Source organism: Botryllus schlosseri, chromosome 9 (genome assembly GCF_051294905.1).
Source record: "Botryllus schlosseri isolate E-star chromosome 9, Bs_hap1, whole genome shotgun sequence".
Lineage (NCBI taxonomy): Eukaryota > Metazoa > Chordata > Ascidiacea > Stolidobranchia > Styelidae > Botryllus > Botryllus schlosseri.
In genome coordinates, this window is record NC_137244.1 from 8,549,940 (window position 1) to 8,568,731 (window position 18,792).

At 44.1% G+C, this 18,792-nt stretch overlaps 1 protein-coding gene across 1 annotated transcript in view; it reads right to left on the reverse strand.

Moving 5' to 3' along the window:
• LOC145447125 (uncharacterized) overlaps positions 1 to 16,725 on the reverse strand; it is a 469,805-nt gene extending 453,080 nt beyond the window's left edge. Inside the window, exon 1 of the mRNA XM_080325546.1 lies at positions 16,710 to 16,725. The gene's annotated coding sequence lies outside the window, so the exon portion shown is untranslated. The remainder of the gene's footprint in view (positions 1 to 16,709) is intronic.
• Positions 16,726 to 18,792: the final 2,067 nt, after the last annotated feature.

The window sequence follows — 18,792 nt, forward strand, 5'->3', positions numbered from 1 at the left end:
GTGAGGAGGAGTAAGGCTGCATCGCATAGGATTAAATTGTAAATACCAATCAGGGCTCGAGATTACCGGATCATCGTCTAACACGGTGGTTCTCAAACCCGACCCCTCTTCCCCCTACCTACTACAACCCTCCAATTTTTGCAGTGCGCTATCAATGAGCATCTCATAGGAAGTACCAATTCAAAATGTTTGAGCTGTCGCAGCGGTTCCCTCGAGAATCATTATAGACCAGTGGTTCTCAACCTCTTTGGATGTCGAAGCCGTATTTCAAACTTAGGAATATGTATGGAGTCGCATGAAAACACTAGATCTTACCATCCAGCTACTTCAAAAGCATGCACATAGACTTCTATACATTGGAATAAACTGAAAATACATTTCATTACTACAGCATACTATTATATCGTTATCAGAGGTGGTCAGTAACGAAGTACTTCTACTTTTTCGAAGTACTCAAGTAGTTTTCTTCTACTTCTGGTACTTACTCAAGTAGATCTTATTTTCGCTACGTCTACTTCTACTTCGTAATATTTTGTGATCTACTTACTAACTTTTCGCTATTTTCGATTTGTCAAGTAGAAGTAGTTTAATCCTCCAATAGCCTGATAGCCTGAGGAATTTCGAGGCTATTTTCACAGAGTATGAACATTTAATTTTCATTAAAGTTGAGTAAAGCCCCCAAAATTTTCCTCGCGCTTCTCGCACAGTGAATATATGACGTAACCAGTATGATTTCACGAATGTAATTTGGGTAGCGGGTTGCGTGGTTCCGTTCACACCGCATTGTCGTCCATATGAAATATTTCATCACAGTATATATGGCCGATCATAACGTTTCAAACTGATGTTCCGCAATCCAGCATTTACTCATCATATCGTAATCTAGCAGTCCAGGGCGTGTTCTAATCTGGAAAAGTAGACTCTGACTTTTTTAGTTTTAGACCTATTTAAGCATACCACCTTTCAAAATTTCTGGACTGATGACATGGAATACATTTCCGCTTTTAGAAGTAGCTAGTATTTATATTTCAATTTCAATTCCCAGTATCATAATTTGAGTTCTAATTAGTTTCAGTTCTTTTGTCTCGATAACATACATGTTGAAGTGTTGAAGCAAGTGTAGCAATGCCTATTTCCGGAAATGGAAATAAAGCTACACAATATGGCATTTTTGCGATCCACCACATTTTTATTAACGTTTACTAATGGCGCAATATGTTTACACCGTATCCTATAAAACTTCTCCGTGTTACTCTTCGACTAAGCTACGGGCCTTATAATATGTGTGAGGGCTCCATACCATGATATTTTCTAAAACGTGCTGTTCGAGTAAAAAGAGGATTAGTCTCGCATTTCCATATCAATGCTATCATTTTCATCTTATGATGCGGACGAATGCTTACGCTGTCGAAAATTGTATACCTCCAAGTATGCATAAATATGAATCACGCTCTGCACTTTTCGCATAGCTCAATTTCCAGCTTTTGACGATCCATGCGAACGAATTACGATCGTTTTCACATCTACTTACTTACTTGAGTAGATTTAAAATCGGGGGATTATACGCCAAGTAATATTGGTCTTATTGCAAGTAATACTTGACTATGAGCCTTTATTTTGATGTTAGTAAAATTGTGTCGAAATATACTCTTCATAGAGACAATATATAAAAGTCTATGACCAGCAGAACTGGAGATATATCATTGTCCGACGGGTATTCATCCATGCGTTTGACTCTAGTCTGCAAGAGTTCCCGGTTTACAGAAGCGGCTTTGGACGGCTTCAAGCATAGCTAATCCTACCTTATTTTAGCATTCATATACAGAAATTGTCTGTACCTATTCATAGAATCAAACTACAGCTGTCGTCTATTAGATTTTCTGGCATATTTAGCGGTCAATCAGAGCCGCAAGAAGGCTACCTTGGAGCCGCGGTTGGGAATCACTGTTATAGACAGATATCGCAATCAGAACACATGTTAACTCTACCCTATATCACCCCAATAATTGCACTACGAACGGTTAAATGATGAGGAGAAACATTCGCTTTTGACACCACAAAATGAATGTAATTTACAAGCTGCGTACAGTTGATACGATCATTGTACGATATTGCACATCTGGTCAACCTGTTATGAAGCATAAACTTACGTATTTATTGTGCTAGTCATCGGCCCATCGGATCTGGTACACCCCAGTACACCCCATCCGAGTGGCACACACTTTAAAAACTTTTGTACATGCTGGGGTGTACGATACACCCGATTGACGAGCCCTGCTCTGGCAGACTTGCTAGTGAAAACATATGGTGGTCAATAATATAGGCGTCACTAAAGTAGAAATGACAAAGGAGTAGTTTAAAATTGGAGGAAAAAGACTTTAATGAAACTTGGTGCGTGTGCGGAACCTATGTCGCTTGTGATGCAATGAGCTGGTGAGAATAACATCATTTGGGGAGGAGGGGCTTTCTTCAATATTTCGAATAATGTTAACCGAATTTACTGACGTTCGCTCCTGATGAGAGTCAGTCAAAATGCGTAGCGTGGAATAAATTGCACAAATGATCGTATTGTTTGTTGCAAAATATTGTATTATTTGAAGGATGTTCGCACTGTGATGCATGTTATATCGCCGGGTGGGGCGACATCACTGAATCCGGAGTTCTGACTGAATATCTACAACAGGGGTCTGCAACCTTTTGCTAGTCGCGGGCCAAATTTCAGGTGCACAACATGTTGGCGGGCCGGACCGGAATTTTTCCTAATACTATATTTAACGGTCACGTCGGTATATTACCCTACAATGCTGCAATCTCAATCATACAAATCACAAAAAGAGCAAAACACATGTATTTACACTTCAACAACGCAGCATAAATGTGACACAGGGCGCAGCTTGCTTTGTGAAAGGTTTTCCACTTCTGGTAACAAGTCAGATGAAGCTAGAATCAGGCCAGCATATTCTGAATGTGCGTTGGGATACGTGATCTTAGCTTGCTCTTCGTGAATTTCATTGTTGAAAACTATTGTTCACATGCGCACGTGCTACCAAAAGTCGATGCTATTTCTTTTGCATTGTTGGTCAAGCTGGGATGAAGACCCATTTCAAGAACTTACTCTTTGTCAAAGTCAATCAGCGATATGCTCTTTGTATGAAATTTGTCATTCAATTCAACTGCATGGCATTTCAAATGGGCCCATTTCAAATTTTCTGGCAATGGTATTGGCGCCCACATTAACCGGAGTACTGGGTAGTCAGAATTTATTTTGTACAGAACGAATGTCGGAAAAGCGGATGGAAATTCATTAATTAAATTTGGTATATGACAGTTACAAATGTATAGTGCTGGTACTAGGTTTACTCTCCTCCAGTATAGGAAAGTCAGGTTATTCAGTTGTTTCCCCCTGAAGTTGCAAATTCAATTTGTTTAGATGTGACGTTAAATATTCTACGAAAGCAAGATTAGATACCCATTTTCGATGACAAGATTATGAGTCGGCGATGTTTGTATTTTCAAGGAAAGTTGCTATTTCATTTCTCAGTTCATACACTCGTGCAAGCATCTCGACGTAACAAAGCATGTACCCGTTTTGCCAGTGACACTTGCAACTGACGGGTTTGCCCAAGACACAGAAAACTTCAGAAGAACGCATATTGCTTGGAATGCCGAACAGCGTCTTGTAATTGAAGTGCTCTATGTTTCGTTGTTCTTGTGTTTGAAATATACGTGACAAAGCAATGCTTATTGGGGTAGTCCTATCTTTATTATTGCTTTTGGGTCTGCATTCATTACAGTGGAACATATTGACTCAAAGGCTTTTCGTGTGCGCCTTGTCAGGAGTTAGCGACACAAGAAGAGCTTACTGAAATATGGACATACGAAAACCAAATTGGCAAAATATGACGTAACAATGCAATAATAAAAAGGATCGCTAACAGCTGTACCGGTACTCCGGTAGTCATAACAAAGTGACAAGAGAAAATCAAATCATACAAAACACATTGTCATTGTCGAAGCTATCGGGACTACATATAAGTCATCATATCGTATAATTGCGGGAAATGGTGATATCGAGTTAATACATCGACTAGTCAGATTTCGTTTAAAATACCACGAGAAAGAACTACGATTGTAAATGATGCTACAACAAATTTACAGAGGTCTTGAAAGTGGTCATTATTACTGTCTAAGTAGGAGTAAAACTATTGTTGTCAATTTCCACTCAATGCCTCCTCAACTAGATTCGGAATTAGCAGTTTTCGTGGTTTACCAGATATACTAGGGCTACCGTATTTTGGAGATCTGAAAAAAGGACACTTTTTCAGACTGAAAAATGGTAAATTTCTCACACTTCGTGGTCGGTTGACTAAATAAAAGCTCAACCTTCTCGCTCAGTGCCCAAAATACAGTTTTTCTTTCACATTATCAGATGGTTGACTAAAAAAGAAAAGAAAAAAAGTCAACTTTACGGCTCATCTCCCGAAATACCCGCCAGAGCGTTACTTCGGTGCTGATCTACGGTATATCAGTCGAATTTGGCCGTAAATTTGACCAAAATTCTCAAAAAAGAGGACAAAAGGGCGTCCCCCGCGGACACTTTCAAAAAAGTCGTAAAAGAGGACCAATCCACTTAAAAGAGGAATTATGGTAACATTGATAACCCTAAGATATACCTTACATCAGGGGTGGGCGAACTACGGCCCGCGGGCCGCATGCGGCCCTACACACCGTTCTGCGCGGCCCGCGAGAGTCTAAAGAAACTTATTAAATATATTGATAAAATGCGTACTAAAAATCGAATTAATGCTGGGACTTGGTTAAACTGTTTCTTAGTCTATTTCACCATGATAGTTCTACGGTAGTGGTTCTCAAACTGGGGGCGCACCCCCTTTGGGAGGGGGGGGGGTAAAAGCATCTTAAGATGGGCGCGAAGCTGATCTAGAATGAACAAAATTTTCGCGCTTGGCGCGATTCACATCCCATTCATACTTGTTGCTCTCTATTTTTAGTCTGGATTTCATATTTAAAAATCTCTCATCCACAGTCGTAACCTTCCATGCCATATAAGTACTAATCGTTAGGTTTGCTAGCATCCTGGATGCGTTTTGTGATATCATAATAAGGGGGCGCGAACTCTTTAACCATCATGAGGGGGTGGGGTGGTGAGTCTTAAAAAGTTTGAGAACCACTGTTCTAAGGTAAATACTTCATATATCATTTTTTATGTTTAATTTCTGGCGCGACATCCCGATCTCAGGGCCCCCGCAGGTTAAAAGATTTCAACTGATATGCATCACAGAAATCCTAAACGAGATTGTCATTATTCGGATCACTAGTGTGATTTCAGATTGGCCAATCCAGTTTAATTATTTCTGTGATGTGCTTATAAAAAAGGATTCGCGCGTGCCTTAGGTAGATTCGTTCCCTGTATGAGTAGAATTAGGGTATTTATATTTTATCTAAGGAAGTGGAAGCGTGTTTGAAGCTAACATGGTTATGATGCTGTCAGCATTGTGTGTCCTGGAACTGATACAAAAGTGGAATTAGTAAATCTGAGCGGATCGCTGCTCACAGATTTCAATCCTGTTCTGAGAATCGGGACAACCGACGTTCATCTCTATAGTTTTGACAAATTGGTTATTGAGGTCGTCCAGCCTATGAAATCTCGTCACTGTTTCTGACGCGTGTACGATATCATAAAAGCAATGTTTAGATTGTTTTAAATAAGCATATATATTATCTCCTTGTCCTCCCCATATAATCAAATACCAATATTGCGTTTCGGTTTATAATTCCAATTTTATATAGTGCGGCCCGCGAATGGATTCAGATATTGAATGCGGCCCGCGAGCTCAAAAGTTTGCCCACCCCTGCCTTACATACAATTGTAACAACAGGCCTGGGAATTACCATTGTAAGTATAGCATGAAGAGATTTATTGAGGGCTAGTCAATCACCGGCGCCAGTTTTCCATATTGCAAGATACATCTATGAAACTCAAGATAGTGATCAGAATAGACGCAATTTACTAAATTATAAATCGGTAATGGGGGTATGCAGTGTTCATTTACCATTACAATTTCACTACTTTCTACCTGACGAAATTTTGAAAGGGGCAAGTGCGTAGATCCACTTCGATATAGAATTGAATAATATAGTCATATTGAAATAAACCGAATATCTTCGGCTGACACTCGTCAGGGGTAATCGTCAGCAACTAGTAGAGAATTGGAGAGAACATTATATATCAACAATCGTTCCACTTCATAAAGCGTTGAAATAAAAATGAAAGTACTCTGTAAATTGTATATTTCGAAAAAGTAGAACTCGTTCGTTACTAGCCATCTCCCGAAACACAAATATATCCTGACTACTAGAATATCTGGCATTTCCGGAAATTTGAGAAACCTCCGACGCAAAATCATTTCAAAATAATCCCATATGTATGATTCGTTGACCAAGTATTTGACATTTTGACGTTGAAAACGGCACAGTCGACCGTGCCTTGTGTTCGTGTTACATAAACGTTTTTAGTACGTGGAACCCACAGTTTAATGGATCGCCGATAGTGAGACCTGGGAATTGATTCCGTTCAGTCCGAAAATACTCAGGTGTAATTTTTTTAGTAGCGTCTGATCTAGGATTGCATTTCAAACAAAAATCAATTTCAAACAAACATGTTGATAAGATGGGCCCTGTTCAAAACATGTTTTTTTGTTGTTTTGTTTTTTGCCATGGCGTCACGAATATTTAATTGTGACGTCACAGTGGATTGGCATTGGCAATTGAAGATGTATAGTATAAGTATGGTTCCTTTAGAGCAGGGGTCGCCAACTCAAAATGGGTCACGGGCCACTTTTCAAAATTCTTAGAGGTCGCGGGCCGCATGACTTTAATATCGAAATTAACATAGCCAACGCAGCGTATGATAACTCTACGCAAGTACAATGCTGTGCTGTCTTACATGGGCGATGGGCATAGTAACCAAAAAATGAATAATATTTTATTGAACAAACACAAATGCAATAAAAAATATCATGCTCATCAGGTTCATTATATTTGAACTAAGAGCTGCGCACGATACCTGAGAACACTCTGTAGCTACTAAAACAGGGTTGGCCAACCTTGTTGCTATTCACGGCCGCATTTCGATTACTCATGTAGCCCGCGGCCGCATTACGGTGCATAGTGGTAATAAACAAACTGGGACCAAATATCCACGTTAAACTCGCCATGTCCATTGCTGGTACACTCCGGTCAAATCTATTTATTCATATCGGCTTATACTATGGGCACCGAAATCGTGAATATAGTCATGTTGTGAAGAGCGACAGGGAATTGTACTGCAGTCGCGCGAAGCGCGAAAATGTTTTCATGTACATGAGTGAATTTCGTCATTAAATATTAGTATAGGTTCACATATTATTATCAAATATTCATCCTTTCTCGGCCCACGTGATCAGATTCACCGGTAGAGTTTATGCAGGGGGAATCTTCAAAACTTGGAGAAGTTATTAATGCTGAGGTGCATCTTTGGGTGACCGACTTCTCATTAGTCTCCCATGTTGCATGTAGTTATTTCTTGACCTTCCATTACAATTGTCGTTATAGTGGAAATATATTGGATTCGCCCAAACGCAGGCCTACCAGAAAAAAAATTAATTCGGGATGAGAAGAACACGATTAAGTATTGGTATTTCTTTATGGGGCGCATCATTTTTATCTGCTTTGGCTAACTTTGAACAGTAACAACAATATGTTTAAACTGAAATCAATTTCGGCATTTCGAAATGGTTTACTGAGCGTTCTTCCAAAATTTCTCCAAACCAGGCCGCGGGCCGCAAAACATGACCTCGCGGGCCGCGTGTTGCTGACCCTTGCTTTAGAGAATTAGGCTTCCTATCCCTGTCATGAACGGAGCAAAAATTTGTTTAACCAGGACTACATCATCATGCCGCATTTTTACGGTCGGCGGTCATCATCATCATCATTGCCATTATTTACCAATGATATATATCTACGCGCTATAAACCAGTGACGAGCGGTGAGGTTCATGGCTGGTGAGGCATGGAACCCCCCCCCCCCCACTCACACACACACACATGCACGTACAGTAGCCTACCTGATAAAGAGATCCAAAATGTGAATAACAACAGCAGCGGGTATAGAGAGCATTTTATTTGCACACTGATAGCCGTTGCAATTCCATATTTTACAATACATGTAGGAATCGTCGCTATTGTGCTAAATGCGCAAGTTTAGATGGTAATAATTATTATCTCTTAAAGTACCGATATAAATTATTCGAAGCATAAAGCAACGACAATGCAGCCTATGCAAGTAGCTATCACATACCACAATTTAACGGAAAATATATAACAGCTACATAAGTAAGGGAATGTATTTGCTCCGCATTACGTATTGGCCGTCGCTACTATATAATTTCTTAAATAGCTGGTTCGTGGTACAGAACTTGAATATAGCTTTCAATACAATATCCATTGTAAAATAATATTTATTGAGCTCGAATACTTTTCGGGTGCCTCTTTTCAAGAGTTAACGGCACACTAAAGGGATTTATTCAGATTTAAAAGCAAAACCAAAAAGGCAAAGTATGACGTAACAATCAAGATCACAGACCATGAAATTCGCATCGTAACAATGGCAACAATAACAAACTACGAAGTATTCGGACATGGTTGCCAGTAAATTCGGCCCTCGGTAAATTCGGCCAGTGAATTCGGCCCTCGGTTACTTCGGCCTTCGGTAAATTCGGCCTTCGGTAAATTCGGCCCCCGGTAAATTCGGCCAGGGCCAGGGTAACAATAACAGTTACAATAACATTACCTAACCTTAACCCTAACCTAACCCTAACCTAATCCTAACCCTAACCTAATCCTAACCCTAACCAAATCCTAACCCTAACCTAACCCTAATCCTAACCTAACCCTAATCATAACCCTAACCTAACCCTTAATGATTAGGGTTAGGTTAGGATTAGGTTAGGGTTGGAATTAGGTTAGGGTTATGATTAGGGTTAGGTTAGGATTAGGGTTAGGTTAGGGTTAAGGTTAGGTAATGTTATTGTAACCTAATACTAACCCTAATCCTAACCTAACCCTAATCATAACTCTAACCTAATCCTAACCTAACCCTAATCCTAACCGTAACCTAACCCTAATCATAACCCTTATCATAACCCTAACCTCATAATCAATTGATAATAATATAATTATGTAATATAATTCACATTAATAGTTGGTAATACAATTTTACACAGAATTCTCCGAGGGCCGAATTTACCGATTGAATTCGGTGGTCAGTAAATTAGGCCCCGTAAATATCCGCGTTATCTCCCGTGACTGTACGATATACGCATACCCTGACCTTCAAATCACTCGATAATAAAATAATTATGTAATTCATTTACATTAATAGTTGGTAATACATTTTTATACAAAATTCTCCGGGGGACGAATTTACCGAGTAAATTCAGCTATCGGTAAATTCGGCCCCGTGAATATCCATATCACATAATAATAGTATAATTTTTTAATTAATTCATGTTAACGGTTGGAAATACATTTTTATACAATATTCTCCGAGGGCCGAATTTACCGAGGTCATGGACCGAATTCACTGGCCGAATTTACCGAGGGCCGAATTTACTGTCAACCTTCGGACATAGTAGTAACCCAATTCATAAATAAACAGTTATACACGCGCGAGACAACACGCACTAATGGGAGATTTGTAGGTTATAGAGGAAATCTTTTTGTCTACATAAAATAGGTTTGTTCAACTGAATAATAGTAGACTCAAGCACTTGTAGATGAAACAAAGACCTACCACGCGCAATGACAGTGAACATATTGTCATCATAGTGCTGTGCACAGGCAAGGTTTTCACTCAAATGCTGACCAATTGACGAAACATTTGCTTGATAATCGTCATAGCAGTCTGTTTTGGCAGCCAATTTGCACTGACGTGCAAGCTCCGTGCGATCATTTGCGCATGTTGTTGCAAACAGCTACCAGTTGCGTTGAATTCAGCTTCAATGACACGATCGGGTTGGATTATCCGGATAACGGTTAACCGGTTAACCGCAGGTTTTTTATTATCCGATATCTGGATATAAATCTGCCGGTTAACCGGATAAAATAGTATCGTTAATAATGTGTTTTAAACTTTTAGAAAGCTTCAATAAGTTGTATTATCAGTGTTTCGCGCGGCCAATTAGCGAGAAGCGTGTCGCCAATTAGTGGGATACGTTTTTTTGTTTGTAATATTTTATTTCTGCAAATTTCCACAAAATGAAAATGCAATACGAAATAAATATAATCGCGACTTCGGTCACCTTGCGAAAATGGATAAACATAAACGCAGAACAAAACCCACCATTTACGGTGGTGGGGAAAAAGGATTTTATTTTACGAGAAATAAATGCGAAAATCACATATAAAAAATGCGATATTATATTAACATGGGCCAGAGAAGACATGGCCAGTTCGCCCGGGGACAGGGGACACCAACACCGACAAAGGCCTCCACCAAAACACACAATATATGTGGTGGAGGCCAACAAACAACACAAAAAATAAAGGGGCGAACTGGCGAGGTCCGACTGCAGGCATTATCATAATAGTTGTGGTGGTGAAAAATCAAATCAAACTTTTTGTCGAGAGGTGGGGGAACTCTAGCAGGGGTCCATTTATGTTAATTTGGGGAGGAGTTCCGTGAAACAATCCAGTGTCCAGTTGCCTGCAGTCGAACCCCGTGATGGCTAGCGGGTTGACTAATAGCCAGTACACAAAACATAAAACAAATAAGAAACACGTGAAGGGGGGGGGTCAAGTCCTCTCGTGGTCCCGCACACTACACCAAGCCTTCCAGAAACGATGAGAGCCGCGCTGAGAAGCGACCACGGCTCGCTCGGAGACCAGTCTGGACTCGAAGACCGAAACACCCATCGCACGTAAGGTGGTCAGGTTCCCGGGGTGGTAACTCCCCAGGGACCCGACCGCGAACGTGTGCATCTCCACCACCTTGGCCGTGGCAACGTGGAGAGACTCACAGAGGTCCTTGTACTTTGCGTGTTTCAGTGCAACGGCAGCGTCCATACTGGCTACCCCATTCTCGAAGGGGCACACCACATCGATGACTAAGACCCGGCGACGATCCGCTAGGATGAGGTCGGGCCTCAGCCGCCTGTTGGCCAATGTGGCGTGCTCCTCGCAAACGCGGTCCACATCGCATCTGAAAAAAGAAGAAGAGCTTGGAATACAGTCCAGGAGCACCCCAAGTACCGAATTGTGCCTGTTCGTGATGCTATCCATCACTGGCAGGCAGTGGTTCAGTACGTGGGGCAGGGTCTCGGTATGCTGTCCGCACTTGCAGCAGACCACACTTGGCTCCACACGATTTCTAAACCGACCCCGGATCGACCGGAGCGGCAGAAGATTCAGTCGAGCCTTAAGCATCCAGCTACGCTCGACTGCCGTCAGGACGTTGGAAGACCGGAGGAAGCGATTGGAGCTCCCGTACCGGCTGTGGCACTCCACAGTTTTGCCCTGGTCGGGAAGCTCCATCCACCGTGTCTTCCAACGTTGGTTCACCTTCAGGTGAAGAAATTTGGTAAAACGACCCAAATCCTGACAACAGTCGGCGCCTAGAGCCAACTGATAGAGCCCGTCTTCGGTCACGAACCAGCGAGCACCGAGACGCCTAGCGACGGGTCGGACCTCGGTCCAAAGCCTGTAGGCGTCTCCGTACGCCCTGGAATCGTGCCCTGTTAGACTCACGCAGTTTAAAAACTCGACTGTCAGGGTCTCCGACGCCTCTGGGACTCGGCAAGTCCTCCGGACGACCAGCCCCAACGTTCCACGCGCAACCGCCCGCACAGAGGGGTCAGTGGAATTGACCATTTCGGCGGCCTGGGAAAGCCTCAACACATCTGCTTCGCAGCAGAGGTTGGGAATCCCCAGACCGCCAGTCGTCAGCCCAGCATGGAAAAAGGGCTGACACGCTCTGTTAGGGAGGCGGAATTCCGCCTTCACCAACGTGCGGATACGCGCATCCAGGCGACGCAGATCGCTTCGGGAGAACTTGCGGATTCTCAACTGAAAAAGGATTCTTGGAATAACGAACCTCTTCAGTGCGAGCAGCTTCTGAAATGAGATGTGACAGAAAAAGTCTATCACAATAGGCCTCGAAAGTTTTAAGGGCCTTCCCACCTTTCTCGGTTGCCTGGTAACCCATGTTCTTGCCCAAGTATCGCCGGAAAGAGTCACGATCGAGGACCCGGACCTCGCCACCATCAAGGCAGAACGGGGCCGAGTCCACGATCGATCGGCTTCCCTTGAATCCCAAGGCAAGAACACGACACTTGGCGGGCTTGAACTTCATACCAGACCACCGAGAAAATTCATCGCACAGATCTAATTGTGCTTGAAGCTGGACGCGAGACGAAGCACACAGACAGGTGTCATCTGCGTAACCCTGAACTCTGACAGTGACGCCATCCGCCGCAGAAAACCGATAACCGCTGCTTTGAAGCCCAGCAACGCCACGCAGGAGAACCTCCATGACCAGGTTGAAGGTGATGGCCGATAAAGGGCATCCTTGACGGACACCCTTCCCCGCTGGAATGGGGTCTGTCGGACCAGAGCTAGTCGCGACTGCAAACACGTTAGACGCGTAGATATCGGTCATCACCTCCACCAGATACTCCGGGGCGTTAAAGTGCTTCAGGACCTCGATCACGGATCCATGCCGAACGGTACCGAATGCATTGCGGATGTCAAGCCAGGCAAGATAAATATCCTGCCTTGACGACTTGGCATCCGCAAGCAAGGACTCAAGCATGAACACGTGCTCGAAGACCCCCTCTCGCGGAACAAACCCCTTTTGTTCCATGGAGACAACATCTCCATCGGATGCCCAGCTCTGAAGACGGCGAGCGATTACGGACGCGTAGATCTTATACAGCGTCCTGGATAGCGCGATGGGTCTCCAGTTGCCGACGTCTTGCATGTCGCCGTCGCGGTCCTTTGGAATAAGGATTACCCGCGACGAGCGCCACACAAGTGGAATACGTCGGCAACGCCTACAGACTTCGAAAAGCTCAGAGAGGATTTCTCCCTTGGGGTCTAAGCGTTTCCAAAATCCATAGGTGAGACCATCGGAGCCTGGCGAACTACTGGTGTTTAGGGTCGCCAGCACTCCTGCTACCTCTGATGGAATAATCGACTCGTCGTCAACAGCAGAAGCCAGGTTGCCCTGGTAACTGTGCTGAGACATCCAGCGAGGAAAAGCAGCAATATTATCAGTGACGTCAGCGGCGGCGTCAGCACGAAATTTCCGCTCGATTATGTCGGCAGAAATTTCGCACCGTTTACTGCCAGAATCATCCTCGATGATCTGTCTGACCGTTTCCTTCTGATTGCGCCAGAAGGCGGACCGAAGATGTTGGGCTGCCCCAGGTCGACACTCGCGCTGGCCATTCAATTGATTGACCTTCGCACGGCGTTGTGCTTCGCGCGAGTATCGGTTCCTAGGGCGTTTACGGCCGGGAGGGCGGCTGCAATCAGAGGCACGGTCAGTCCAGAGGTCCAGCTCACGTTCAAGGTGCCCGAAAGACTCGGTGTTATGAGGACATTCTGACACCAAGTTCGCAAGCTCCGAGCGCAACTCGCGCAGATCGACTTGTGCACGAGGTGCGCTCGGTTCGCGGGAAGGCACGTCGACATCTATTTCGTCGCGTGCATTTACCGAAGGAGGCAATCTCGTCGGGCTTTCACAGCCATCGACAGCTCCGGTAACTTCGGAGCGTTCGACCGCTGTTCCAGCCGTCACAGAACGTGTCTCGTCCGCAAGTGGGCGCGAGGGAGACACGCTCTGACCGACGGGAGGCGAGTCTACGGTGTTCGGACTCGATCCCGCCGACGATATCTGTTTCAGATCATCGCGTGTGGTGGGGAAGGGACTTCCCCGGTCCAACCTGGCAAGGAGCTCTTGAGTAGAGCTCGGGCTGCCAGGCAAAGGTGCTTTAAACAATTCCGAAAGCGATGGAATGGGGCTTGGTGAAGAGACAGGGGTCAAACGGCTCTTCACTAACGATTGGGGTGGGGAGGGAGTAAAATCCCTTGGGGGGGAAATCACAATTTTTGGGGGTGTGGTACGTCGGCCTAGGGACTGTCTGCTATCCCCGGCAGTCCGAAGCCAGGCACGGGCGGCAGGTAAGGCCCCAGTGACTGGCCTACGGACCGGGAATCGGCTGATAAGGATAGATGAGGGGGTTCGGGGCGCACAGGAATTTGGTGACGTCACGACTGTTGGCGAGTCGCGCGGCCCAGAGGATGTAGCAGAAAACACGGAGCTGTTACTATTAGAAGAGGGATAGAATCTCATGGACTTTATTTTAGTTTTGGAATTTTTAGAAGAATTGACAGAGCGTCGAGATTTATTCGAAATCCGTGACCAAGGCCTAGATGACACGGTTACCAAGGAGGTGGTATCCGACGAGAGTGAAAGATTGGCCACGGATAAGGCAGGGTCCGGTATAGTACCGGGAAAAGAAGTAGGAGAGTTTTCCGCTGCGTCAACGGCAAAGGGGACTACAGAACGCGAAGAAATAGGGGAGATCGAGTCGACTCGCGAAACAGTCGTGGACGTGGTTGGGGATAAGTTACCGGATGCAGGCACAGCTTCCCGTAGGCGGCAGGCGGACCAATGGTTCTTGGCAGCGATCATATCTGGCTGCTCAAGAATTGTCCATTGGTCACATCTGCCGCACACGACATCATAATTTATAAGATTTTTTGTGATGTCGTGCTTGCTACAAATGTGCTTCTGGAGAGAAACCAACAATTTGTACGGGAAGCCCTGCTTATTGCACCCGGTAACTGGGCAAGGATACCTAGTTGCATCCTTGCCGTTATATTTAATGGGGACCGTCAATAAAATTTCAGAGGGGATTCCAGATTGCTTAAAAGCCGAGTCCAAGGGGAGAGCAGACTCGGGGTGACTGGATTTAAAATGGTCCTTCGCTTTCGGAACCGCGTTAAAACACTTTCCACAAGTGGGACAGGCAAACCAACTATGATGTCGCGTGCCCTTGCACCGCCTATAGTGACAGCTTATTTTATGGTCAGAATCAGAAAGGAAATTACCGCATCTCATACACTTGTATATAAGACTGTCACAGCGGTGCAAAAAAGCCAAGTGTTCCGCTAAGCTTATGGCTGCAGAAAAGGACGCACCGCAATTTAGTTTCGGACACGCGACATCAACGCTCGTTCCTGGACCGTGGTACGGAACAACGAGAGGGCTTGAGTTTCCACTAGCCATCGAAGAAAATTGCGGAATCTAGGCCTAAAGATGACCGAGTCGCGACCTATTACAAATAATAATATGAATATAGCCAAAATCAACTTACGAATACAATTAAACGAAATGAAATTAGAAGTGGTACAATAACAAGAAGCAAAGACTAAGGGGCCTGCACCGGCGTTCGCTATTAGAGTGGATAGGAAAGAGCACAATACAAACGAATACGGACGGACAATTACACTTAAAAGGTTAACTAAGGGTTCACAAAGGAATAGCGAACGCGTTAGGATGCAGGCCAGACGTAATTGTATACCCACGCCGGACTTGATTACCCCCGCGTCAGCAGCGCTACTGCTACGCCCTACACGTATGTTAACGCGAACGGTAAAAACGAAATTTACCTTACGAATGCGCGTTAACACCCGGGTTTTCCTCGCCTTTGCAGATCGACGGCTCTTTCTTGATATAGATGTTAATTCCCAACGATTCGCCGTCGATCTTACGCCGTCCTTACGAAGCGGTCTTGATGTTCTTGATATTCCGCTTCTTATGATGTTGTTTTGGACGGCGTAGCAGTTCGTCTCGCTGCTTTGAAGATGCTTTGCAGCGAGGTGGCGAGGAATCCCGACGTGTAGGGCCTCGACCAGAGTTGCACACGGCAGCCTTTCTGCTATAATCGAACAGTTAAGGCAAGCGATCCAAGATCACTCCGGTGGTTGAACGACGTGTTCAAATCACACCGTACCGTGGCAAAAGCAACGGAATTGATAGGCTTCTTCGTTTTTTTTTTTTTTTTTTTTTTTTTGGGAACCCGCAGGTATCCACAACTTTATTGCACATGAAAAGTGAATACACATAGTAAATCAATCACACAGGCTAATAAAGTGACACAAAACTAATACCCCACAAAAAGCTAGTCTATGTCCTTTCGGCGGTGGACGGGGATACGTTGTCCCTTCACATCCTCCTCTTCGGCACATAGCCTCGTTATTTCCACACAGGAGTTTATATCCTTTTTCGAGCACATAGCAGGAAAAGGTGGTGAGGACAGTTGAAGTCAGACTGTTTGCTCTTCAGGAACCTTCGTTTGTGGCTCCCGGATTTTCCCGTAAGAGGCAGGCTGCTTCAGTGGTAGTACCGGTTAGCTTGCCCTTCGTATTATACACGAAAGAAGTGTTCCAGTACGTGAGTGCCACGTTTTCACGATAGTGGGCCGCGATCGTGTTGTGCCGTTGAATGGCAAAGCTGAGTAAGCGACGAGTCGACCCCCGGTTGCCAAGCGAGTATCGTCACACCTCTCTGGTACATCTAGTTGAAAGAAGTAATGGTTTTCTCACAGTATATGGTACGCCTTTCCCCGATTTCTCAGGCGAGCGAACCTTAATACAACCAAATTGTTCGTTGCTTATCCCTTGTTGCAGCGTAGACGGCTACGCCTTAGTTGAGCAACAAGGAATCTCTGGCCGGCGTTGGAATTGTAGCTCCGGAATTACTAACCTTTCCGGAGATTCCAACGTTGTAGCAGAAGATGGTGGTGAATGACCGGCGGCAGAGGCGCGGCAAGCGGCTGCTGAGACGGAGGCGGTCGAGAATGCCGCAAAACCTCTCCTCTATTTTAGATATGTCGATGACACCTTTGTTGCCTCTAAAAATGAGCAAGAGTGCAATCATTTCTTCGAAAAATTGAACTGTCTCCATCCAGCTCTACAATTTACCGTGGAAAACGAAACTGATGCTACCCTTCCCTTTTTAGACGTCTTAGTAGAGAGATCAGGACAAACGTTTTTAACGTCGGTGTACAGAAAACCTACCTTCACTGGCCATTATACCCGTTGGGATACATTTTGCCCGAAGCGGCGTAAATTAAACCTCATTTCATGTCTCGTCAATCGGGCCCTGCGCATTTGTTCACCGGAAAAACTGTCACGCGAATTGGATGATATCCACTTGATTCTGTCCAAAAATGGCTATCCAGATCACATATTAAAATGCTCCATCTCTAGGGTTTTGAATAAATCGGACATAACTCCCAAATACGGACCAGAAAAATGCCCGGCATTTTTACACCTACCTTGGCTAGGTAACGTGTCCAACCGTTTCGAAAAACTCATTAAATCGGCTGTTCACCGTTGTTATTACAGCGTAAACACGCATGTGGTGTACACAACGAAACCCTTGTTGCCCAACTCTCGAAAAGATGTACTTCCTGCCTTTAATGCAAGTAATGTTGTTTACCAATACAAGTGCCACTGTGATAGTAGGTATGTAGGACGTACAATGTACATCTCAAAGATTGGTTGAGCGTATTAAGCAACACATTCCAAAATTGATTCGGTCAAAAATATGCGCAAATGATCGCACGGAGCTTGCACGTCAGTGCAAATTGGCTGCCAAAACAGACTGCTATGACGATTATCAAGCAAATGCTTCGTCAATTGGTCAGCATTTGAGTGAAAACCTTGCCTGTGCACAGCACTATGATGACAATATGTTCACTGTCATTGCGCGTGGTAGGTCTTTGTTTCATCTAAAAGTGCTTGAGTCTACTATTATTCAGTTGAACAAACCTATTTTATGTAGACAAAAAGATTTCCTCTATAACCTACAAATTTCCCATCAGTGCGTGTTGTCTCGTGCGTGTATAACTGTTTATTTATGAATTGCGTTGCTACTATAGTACCGTATGTCCGAATACTTCATAGTTTGTTATTGTTGCCATTGTTACGATGCGAATTTCATGGTCTGTGATTTTGATTGTTACGTCATACTTTGCCTTTTTGGTTTTGCTTTTAAATCTGATTAAATCCTTTTAGTGTGCCGTTAACTCTTGAAAAGAGGCACCCGAAAAGTATTCGAGCTCAATAAATATTATTTTACAATGGATATTGTATCGAAAGCTATATGATTTCTACAAGACACTCAAGACTGCTGTATTCCGAAATCGATAGCGCGTTTCACTGTGCTGCGATTGTCCAATTGTTAGCGAATAGTGCATGAGGCAAATTCGTTTGTGCCTTACCTGGCTATTGTTTCTCTGCTATGGCATTGTTTGTAATAATGCCGAATTTCACCTTCATTGGCGATTTTGAGGGGGTTCTGGTGCTCTGACACTGTTAATATTGGGATTTTCGGAATCAGTGTGACGATAGTATTTGATTGATACCAGTTGGTATGAATTCCGATCTATTTATGATGAATCGCATTGTCGCAGGTGAGGCCCGACGCGCCCGTGCCTCACCTGTGCCGCAACTCTCCTTTCGCGCTGTATTTTTGAATGATAATTATGAAAATTGATGATGTTGTGTGAAAAAATGTTCATATTTAGTCATTTATGAACATCGATGTAAAATATCAATAATCATCGACTCATGGAGGGTTTTCACAATTTTCACTTATTCGCCCTGACGACAGGCGAGGCACTGCCTCTCCTGCCTCATTGGACCGCACGTCACTGCTATAAAC